At 37.6% G+C, this 9723-nt stretch overlaps 1 long non-coding RNA gene across 1 annotated transcript; it reads right to left on the reverse strand.

The window, feature by feature from the left end:
- Positions 1–3827: 3827 nt before the first annotated feature.
- LOC143154303 (uncharacterized) lies at positions 3828–6344 on the reverse strand. The gene is made up of 3 exons (XR_012994041.1): positions 5281–6344; positions 4108–4378; positions 3828–4014 (listed from the first exon to the last, which is right to left on the reverse strand). It is a non-coding gene; the product is annotated as an uncharacterized LOC143154303 (long non-coding RNA).
- Between the last annotated feature and the right edge of the window lie 3379 nt (positions 6345–9723).

The following is a 9723-nucleotide window of genomic DNA, read 5'->3' on the forward strand; positions in this document are numbered from 1 at the left end:
AATTTAATATAATGAAATTGTTGCCTAATTTTACAATTGAATATAATTTAAATGTCGCGTAATTTTCATATTAAATACGATTTAAATATTGCGTCCATTTTGAATAAAATGTAATTTTAGTGTTGCGCAATTTTACAATTGAATGTAATTTGATTGCCGCGTAAATTTTACAATTGAAACAATATAAATTGAGTGTCGCGTAATTTTAAAAGTACAATTTAACCGTTCCGTAATTTTTAAATTCAACGTAATTCGAGCGTCGCGTTATTTATAATTAAATATAACACGTTTCACCGATCGTGTCGCGATTAAAAACACTCGAACCTCTCGGAAAGTACGTAAATACAAAAGTATTTTCACGAAGTATATGAAAATCTACATCGTTGATTCGAAGTGAAGAGAAGACACGAAAGATTCGAAAGTACTTTCACGAAGTATATGAAAATCTACATCGTTGATTCGAAGTGAAGAGAAGACACGAACGATTCGAAAGTACTTTCACGAAGTATATAAAAATCTACATTATTAATTCGATGTGAAGAGAAGGCACGAAAGATTCGAAAGTACTTTTGTGAAGTATATGACAATCTACATCGTTGATTCGAAGTGAAGAGAAGACACGAACGATTCGAAAGTATTTTCACGAAGTATATGAAAATCTGCATTGTTAATTCGAAGTGAAGAGAAGACACGAACGATTAGAAAGTACTTTTGTGAAGTATATGACAATCTACATCGTTGATTCGAAGTGAAGAGAAGACACGAATGATTCGAAATTACTTTCACGAAGTATATTAAAGTCTACATCGTTGATTCGAAGTGAAGAGAAGACACGAACGATTCAAAAGTATTTTCACGAAGTATATGAAAATCTGCATTGTTAATTCGAAGTGAAGAGAAGACACGAACGATTAGAAAGTACTTTTGTGAAGTATATGACAATCTACATCGTTGATTCGAAGTGAAGAGAAGACACGAATGATTCGAAAGTACTTTCACGAAGTATATGAAAGTCTACATCGTTGATTCGAAGTGAAGAGAAGACACGAATGATTCGAAAGTACTTTCACGAAGTATATGAAAGTCTACATCGTTGATTCGAAGTGAAGAGAAGACACGAACGATTCGAGAGTACTTTCACGAAGTATATGAAAATCTGCATTGTTAATTCGAAGTGAAGAGAAGACACGAACGATTAGAAAGTACTTTTGTGAAGTATATGACAATCTACATCGTTGATTCGAAGTGAAGAGAAGACACGAATGATTCGAAAGTACTTTCATGAAGTATATTAAAGTCCACATCGTTGATTCGAAGTGAAGAGAAGACACGAACGATTCGAAAGTACTTTCACGAAGTATATGAAAGTCTACATCGTTGATTCGAAGTGAAGAGAAGTCACGAAAGATTCGTCATTTGTCCCCATTCTCAACGTTTCGCTCCCCTCTATAGTAGCTTCGATGCTCGACGAGCATAATCGTCGAAAATTGAGGGAAAGTCGAGCCGTCCGCGATCGTAGATTCACGATAGCGCAACGAAATCCCTGCCTGTCGTAATTAACTGCGACTCTGTCGGTCTACCTATTACCAAAATTTGCAACGTTACTATCGTACGCACGGAGTCGCGAACGCGCGTGCAGATGCAAACGGCTACGTGACCGAAATTCCTCCCATCTGTTTATGTGACGGTAATCATTGGCCGGGCGACTGATCAATTATTCCGCGCAACGTGCAAATTACCTTTTCGACGATCCGAATGAACATCGGGAAATGAATTTTTCCTCCCCACCCGTTCAGCCCTGTGTAAAAGGGGGGGGGGGGCGTGGCGGGACACGGTGATTACAACGAACGATAATACGAAATTAAAAAGTCCCAGTTGCATCGTGCTCGGTCGCGCTCGATGGTACGAAAACGTGTAATTGAAATTAACATTGTCAACTCGTTGCACCGATTTCCTCGCACGCTATGACGTCCATGTACTCGGTGTTCCAGATTTTCTCGTTTGAACAGTATTAGCGGTAGTGAGAGAAAATTTTACGAACTCGTGCAATTTTCTACGTCTAGAATGCATCTAGAACGTAGAATCCATTTTCATAGACTTGAAATACTCCAAAGTGCATTATTAAAGAATTGTAAGAAAAATACGTAGAGAAATATCAGTGTCATTTATCTTACTTTTATTTACTCACTATGATTATTAATACTGTCCTAATATGAATTGCAACGATACTAATGATTCTCAGTGAATTGTACAATATAACATTATCAACATATCAACATTTTCAAGTTATTTATCTTATAATTTTTCTAATCAACTATTTTTGTGCCTGTGTTTACAAGACACTTTCTTCTTATTTTCGCTCGTGGATAATCGTGACACCGTTTAATCACAAAAATCTGAGACACCCTGTATACTTCTTTGTACTCGTGCGTCGGAACATTTTATTCCCGCCCCAACCCCCAACCCCCATCCCCTGTATCGTAATTTTTTTTCATCACGTAGCCGAAAATTCAACGAGTTAACGCGGCGACGAATGAAAAGGCTACTAACCGAATTAAACGTTACTGGCATAATCATTTTCAACGATCACGGCCTATTACTTTAATCGTCCGCTTTATTAACGCACGTTCGAGCACGCATATTGCCGAGTTGCACAGATTTGTAATTAGTAATTCGAGCTGCTGTTTACCACGGGTAAACGAATCTGACGGATTAATTGATTATTCGCTAATGGTTTGTCTAACCGTTCTGCAACGTCTAGCTGCTCCCTGGTATGGAAGAACGTTGATAATGCGTAAAGTTTAATGGGTTTAAATACCATTCTAATTAGCTGTCCAATTGTTATTACATACAGGTACATCGCGTAGTACGAAAGATCGTGGATTTAGATTTTTAAGTTGTACACGATGAGTAAAGTGTCCTTAGTTATTTTTTCTAAGGAACTTATACAAGAATCGTTATTGTTTGTCAGATTGTAACGCACGAACCGATAATTGCTTTTACTTTCGGATTTTCTTTAGTAATTTCTCCTGAGTTTTCGAAATAAATATATTGCAAAGTATTGACTTACCTCGTCACCGAAAATAATACTATTTAATGGACCAATTTTTGTTCAAACGATGAAAATATAATTGCGCAATAAATTCCTTTTTTCTTCGATGTGAAAAAACCAGCTAACGATACATTCATTTGTTTGAAACGGTTGGCCGATACACAGAATCAAATTTGTTCATTGTAACGTGTAATTAATATTAAAAATTCGCGGGTCGTTCAACAAGAGTCTCGTTACCATAATTGTTAGGCCAATTAACGCGTCTCTGTTGGTACAGTTTTGCTAGTTTAACGATCGTTTAAATTATCCAAGTTATCCATCTTGCGTAGATGCGAGAAACGTTAATAATCGTTTAATTGTGCTTTATTCTGTACTTTCGGGGCTTAAACACCCTTCCGCGATCATGCACGCGAACCCTTCCTCGGAAAACGCAAGAGTGCACGCGCTCAGGTGAGTTATGTTCGTTTAAGTCGGGACTGGAAAACCACTTCCATTTAAATAAAAAAATACGAGACACTTCGAAATTACGGTAATCGAAGTTTGAAGAAAAATTGCGCAAAATATTCTGAATCGTGTAAACGTTTTTAATATGGTAAATATTACGTGTAAATAATGGTAATAAACGTGTAAAATTTTAAATATGGTAAATTATTACGAACGATTTAAACGATTTTGCGTTGGAAAATCTTCCCTCGATTGTAACGTTGACGTACGAATCTCCTTAGAAATGATCAAAAGTGCGATAGAGTAACTTTTTGAATTTTTATTCGAAATATTTGTGCAAGCTAGAGCAAACTACCGGTGAGTTTGAAGCCACACGTGGTCTCTCTCGTGGTCACCTAAACTGCTGTTATTATGTGGCGACACCTTCCATATTCGCCACTAGAGTGAAACCAACCACTGAACGTTTTCACAAGTTCTCGTACCAGCTCCAATCTGTATATACTGGCTGGTCCATGTAACTGTTTCAGGTCACAAATCCGTTATTAATGCATTTATGAAAAAATGTCAAAGGAAAAAGGTAAATGGCTCGAAGAGTACTACATCTCTAGTACCTTGAATTTTTTTCAAATTCAACAGTGCATGTGCAATTAAGAATTGCATCCTTTCTTGAAATGGAAGTGCACATTTTTTGTTGCACAAATCTTGAAAGTCGATAGCAACGGAAATGGTACATATTTTGTTTCTCACCGTTAGTAAAATACATTTTTTTTTATTTAGTGAAATGTAATGAATTTTTCAAAGTCTTTCCAATGTTTGAGTTTCGTGCATTTCTGGGCTGGGATTCGTAAATACTCTTTTATCTTGAATTGTACTCTTTCAAGGCTGTAACATTAAGGAGAATGTTTAAAATGCCTTCTTCCCGCAAGAATACTTAGCAATTAGCAATGTTGCGCCTTTAATTGTCAAACACGTTCAAAAGTGCCCGGAGAAGTCTGAACTCTTTGACAATTATCTACGGTACGATCACAGGGAATTATGTAAATTAAACCTGGTCCTCGTTACAACAGCTCTTTGAAATCTATCCGTTTAACGACTGCTTGATCGATTGTGTAAAACTTTCCTTGGTCGGCGCATTAGAATTTTTCAACGTTTATATTTTCCACTTGATACATTTATACGATCGAACACGTACTTGTTCGTGTCAAGAAAATAACGGTCATAACAATGAACGCTTGTATACTATATTCGTGTAATAATAATACCGAAGAAGCCTCGAAACTATCTTTAACACTTTGGGCACATTTGATTTTTCTTTGGACAAAATTTTCTCTATGAGAAAGTATATGAAATTATACTCTGCAATAATAAGAAGAAGAATAACAATAAGAGCAACGACAACAATAATAATAATAATTCTGAGGATACTCCATCGTTAACTAATTGGACACTTTTGACTTTGATTTGGACAAAGTCTGTTCCATGAGAAATTGTACAAAATTTTACACCGAATTGTGCACGAATGAAAAATAACAAAATTTCTCTGTGTATAATTTTCTTATTATTTTCTTCCGTTACAAATGTTCCGATTCCAAATTATTCCACACTAATGATATTCTATATTGAAAAGATCTCTCTTCAAAAAAAATGAGTACACCTTCTATGTTCGAGAATCACGGATCTAGAACCTCGATCTAACGTATATGTTTAAATTTATCAAGTTCCTTTTTCGTAGATAGACTTTCGTGTTCGTAAGTTCATCGATTGAAAAGTTACACCCTATTTACCAAAGCCGTACAACATCATCCTCCGTTGAAAAGTCTCGGTCGACGTTTACGATGTTACTCTCGAGTTGATTCAGCGATCGAAATAATTCAACGTCGATCAAAGCAGTAGAAGTTTGTCCGCCATGTGCACGAGTTCTACCATGTCTCCTCGGACGAATGTAGAACGTCTAGGTGGATATTCCATGGACTTCCATAACTCGTTTAATAGCAACGAGCAGAGTAATGCGGATCGAACGAACCTCGTTGTAGTGTAAAGTCACCAATGGTCGAACAAAGCGAAACGATCTCGTATAAAATTGCCGTGGCAGCTTTGGCAACGTATACGCTTGACAATTTCTGTTGCGCAAACTCGTCTGTCGCTGTCATAGTTTCCTGGAATGTTTAAAGCGACCCTCGTTACCGAGCCATCACGGTGCAACACAATTGCGGAGCAGTCTCGGTGACTCTCCAGACACCGCATTAGAAAGTCATTTGATACTTAGCGGGCACAGAAGGATCCATTACTATAATTGCTGGTTGATGCGCACATTCAGTTGTCCAGACACGCGAATACCGTCGTGGCCAATATTCCGACCCCGTGTCCATACCCGGTTACGATCTCGCGGTGTTGTGTGTCGTTGGTTCGCGTTGGTTTGGTTTACCACCTTCGGGGGAGGGGACGCGTATATCTCTATTCGTTGTCACGTGGAATCGTTTATGGTTATACTTGCTCCAGATGCGTGCACGTACGGGCATGTATACGTATGTATGAACGTGTGTGTATGTATGTATGAACGAGTATTTATGTATGTATGTATGAAGGTGTATGTATCTATGAATGAACGAGTATGTATGTATGTATGGACGAATATGTATGTATGTATGAACGAGTATGTATCTATGAATGAACGAGTATGTATGTATGTATGAACGAATATGTATGTATGTATGTATGAATGAACGTGTATGTCTATATGAACGAACGTGACTGTATGTACAAACGTATATGTAAGTACGAAAGTGACTGTATGTACAAATGTATATGTACGTACGAAAGTGACTGTATGTACAAACGTATATGTATGTACGAACGTGTATGTATGAACGTGTATGTATGTACGAACGTGACTGTATGTACAAACTTATATGCATCTACGAACGTGACTGTATGTACAAACGTATATGTGTGTACGATCGTGTATGTATGAAGGTGTATGTATGTACACGTAACATCAACCTTCTAGAGGTAGTTTCCATGCATGACCGACGCTCAACCATCCACACAGAGAGAAAGAGACTTTTCCCTTCTTTTCGTGCGTACTCTTTTGATCCGTTGAGTCGTTCCGCTATGCCACGTTTCAGCAAGAATTCACGTTTCCTGCCAACGAGCTGGAGCCTTCGTTGCTTCCGGTTCCCTCGCATTGACGCTACGGAGAGAAGATCGCGAACAAATGTCGTGCTCGCTCGAAGCTGTAAATACATATATATATATTTCTCTTTTTCTTTTCGCCTTTCTGCGAGCCCGAAGCCAAAGCATCGGAAAATTATGCAAATGTTATTCGTGCACGTGGTCGGCTGAGTTATTTGTGGCCTTTTAATGCCGCCGCTGGAACTTCCTAATGAATTTATGGAGGGTATTTCACGACGAGGATGTAACGAGGGACAGTTTTTTAAATAAAGAAGTGTATATGCATTTTAAGCGGGAATAGGAAAAAAGAGCGTATAAATGGTAATCTCGACGTTGTAATTTGAATATTTAATTTGTAACGATATTCGCTGCCTCGTCGAGCCAACCAAGGGAAATGATGGGGAACCAAGGGATTGTTCCTAGTTTTTTTTTTTTAAATTGTTATTTTAAATCTTGGATTAGGTTTTTTTTTTTAATCCGTTCGAATTCGACGGCTGTTTTTTACACAGAGGGAAAAAACTCCGATTTATACACCGTTGTCCTTGATCCCGAAAAATGGCAGGCAGGTGGTTTAACGATTTTGGATCGTTTGCATCGGCTTAAAATGATTTGAGAAATGGATGTTCGAATACTACGCGAACTGATGTAACTTTTCATCGGTATAGTGTCAAATATTCTGTGGAAACGAACATCCTGCAAAAATTGAAACGTTCTCACTGAAAAATTCTTATCGATCCCCCATATACACCAAACCTCGTATCGTTGGATTACTATTTATGTATTTCGTTGTTTGTAGAACCGTTTCAAAAATTAAAAGATTGTCAATTTTTGAAATAGTCAAACCCTGTATCGAGACCGTTTATTCTACACCTGTAACTTTTTTCTAAAGTGACAGATGAGAGGTTGGATTAGAAATTTCAATCCTTTCTCCACAAAAATGCACGATTAACGATGTCCAGGTTTTGTTTTTTTTAATCTTAGATTAGGTTTGTTTTTTAATCATTTAGAACAATTACAACAATAGTCAAAAACACATACCGATGATAGATTAGAAATTTCACTCCTTCCTCCACAAAAATGCACGATTAACCATATCCAGGTTTTATTTTTTTAATTATTATTTTAAATCTTGAATTAGGTTTCTTTAATCATTTAGAACAATTGCAACAATAGTCAAAAACACATACCGATGATAGATTAGAAATTTCCCTCCTTGCTCCACAAAAATGCACGATTAACGATGTCCAGAGACTCGGAGCAATCTGAACAATAGACAGGAACACATACTTGAGGATCTTCCCTGGACGTAGCGAGGAGAGGGTTCGATTAGAAATTCCGAAAGGGTATCCCCTCGAATATGGCCGGGTCCGTAGTAAGGCATCTCGGCCGAATATTATCGTGGCCCGTGCATAAATTACACAGCGTGGAAGCATAATATGCGAAACGATGCCAATGCCGACGACCCGCTCGTCCATTATCGGTACGACGACAACGACGCACACGATGATGCCAATCGTCGCTAGGGGTAGGAGGTGGAGGCGCCATGACGCGCAATAATGCCGACGATAATCCATCCTGGTGACATCGTTGCCTCGTTTCCTTCACGGCTCTGTTATTGTTTCGCGCGAAGAAAGGCGCTCCAGTACTTGGCAAAAGAAACGCCGACAATGCTAGACATTCCGTGGACGATCTTTCCATCAGACGGTCCTTAACGACCAGACATTTCGTGAACGATACTCGGGAATCGGGCCATTTTTCTTCGCGAGATATTTTATAAAATAATAAACAAGGTTTCAAGAAAGAGCCTGTACGTTGTGCACATCAATGGTATTCAAACTAGTTTAAAGACTCGTTTGAAACGAAGAGAGAATTTCTGTGTTTGAAATTTATCTTCGAAAAATTCTTCTTCGTCTTAATCAATTCAAAATGAATTATTGTTTCCATATTTAGGTAAATTTTTTCGATCGATGTTTAGGAACAATTTAGGACAATTGGTGTGTGTACCAATGGTTTCTCCGAGGATATTGGTATCGTATATTTATCTTTTCTTGTATTTTGTACAGTGGCTGAGTAAAGTGTCTGATCAATATCACTTGGAATATTTTCTACTTTATTTTTCGATACGATACGTATCCACCAGCAACTTATTTCTTATCAATTAGATTTCTCGTTTCTTGGTTTTTATAAATTTACGACAGTATGGACGTTTACTCGATTTGCACAACATTTGTATCGATGGACAATCTTTGTAAACAGTATCAGAAACAGTAGTAGTAGCCAAGTACGTATGAAATAAATAAAAGTAATAGCACGTAGTTGTATCAGATTAATGATAGCACGTAGCTGTAGTTTGCCTTTAGATTCGTAATATATAGGAGTGCTTGTACTTTAATGTATTAAATTTTAGTCGATATCGTGTTCCACGTTACGTATAACTGTAACGCAATGAACGTATACCAATATTCTTACGATTACTCGTCGCACGATTTAGGATATGAAATTCGAAATGCTGGCAAAGTACGTCAATAATCAATGGGGATCAGGATGTGGGTAATTATGAACGGCAACAATAGTCGACAAGGACAAGATGTACAATATTAACGATGACCCCGTTGTGTCATATTTAATTTATGAGAACGTCGTTGTCAGTGTGTAGATATAATGATCATTATAAAGAGTAATGGGGTGGACGCATAAAAAGAGAGTAACAGGCGATGTATGAAGTTAGAAGTGCATTCACCCGTGTGCAAGGAAATTCAACGTGCATAAATTACACGGGAAATGTAAAAGCTCGTAAAATAATACGGAGGTTAACGGGTTCGCGTATACTTTTTTAACAAACCAAAGGTATTCCAACAAATTTCAGTTTTCACTGACCATTCTTTTCCATCCCTTCTAATTTTCACTCGCCCTTGCCCATTGTAGCTGTTATTCAAAATCGTGGCGGACAATTGTGAATTTTTAATAAGAATCTCGAACACGGGACGTTTAAAATAACATTGACGCGTAAGAATTTCAGAGACGAACCATACAGTTTACAAAACGAGAGAAGTTAG

This window comes from Ptiloglossa arizonensis, chromosome 14, assembly GCF_051014685.1.
Source record: "Ptiloglossa arizonensis isolate GNS036 chromosome 14, iyPtiAriz1_principal, whole genome shotgun sequence".
Taxonomy (NCBI): Eukaryota; Metazoa; Arthropoda; class Insecta; order Hymenoptera; family Colletidae; genus Ptiloglossa; species Ptiloglossa arizonensis.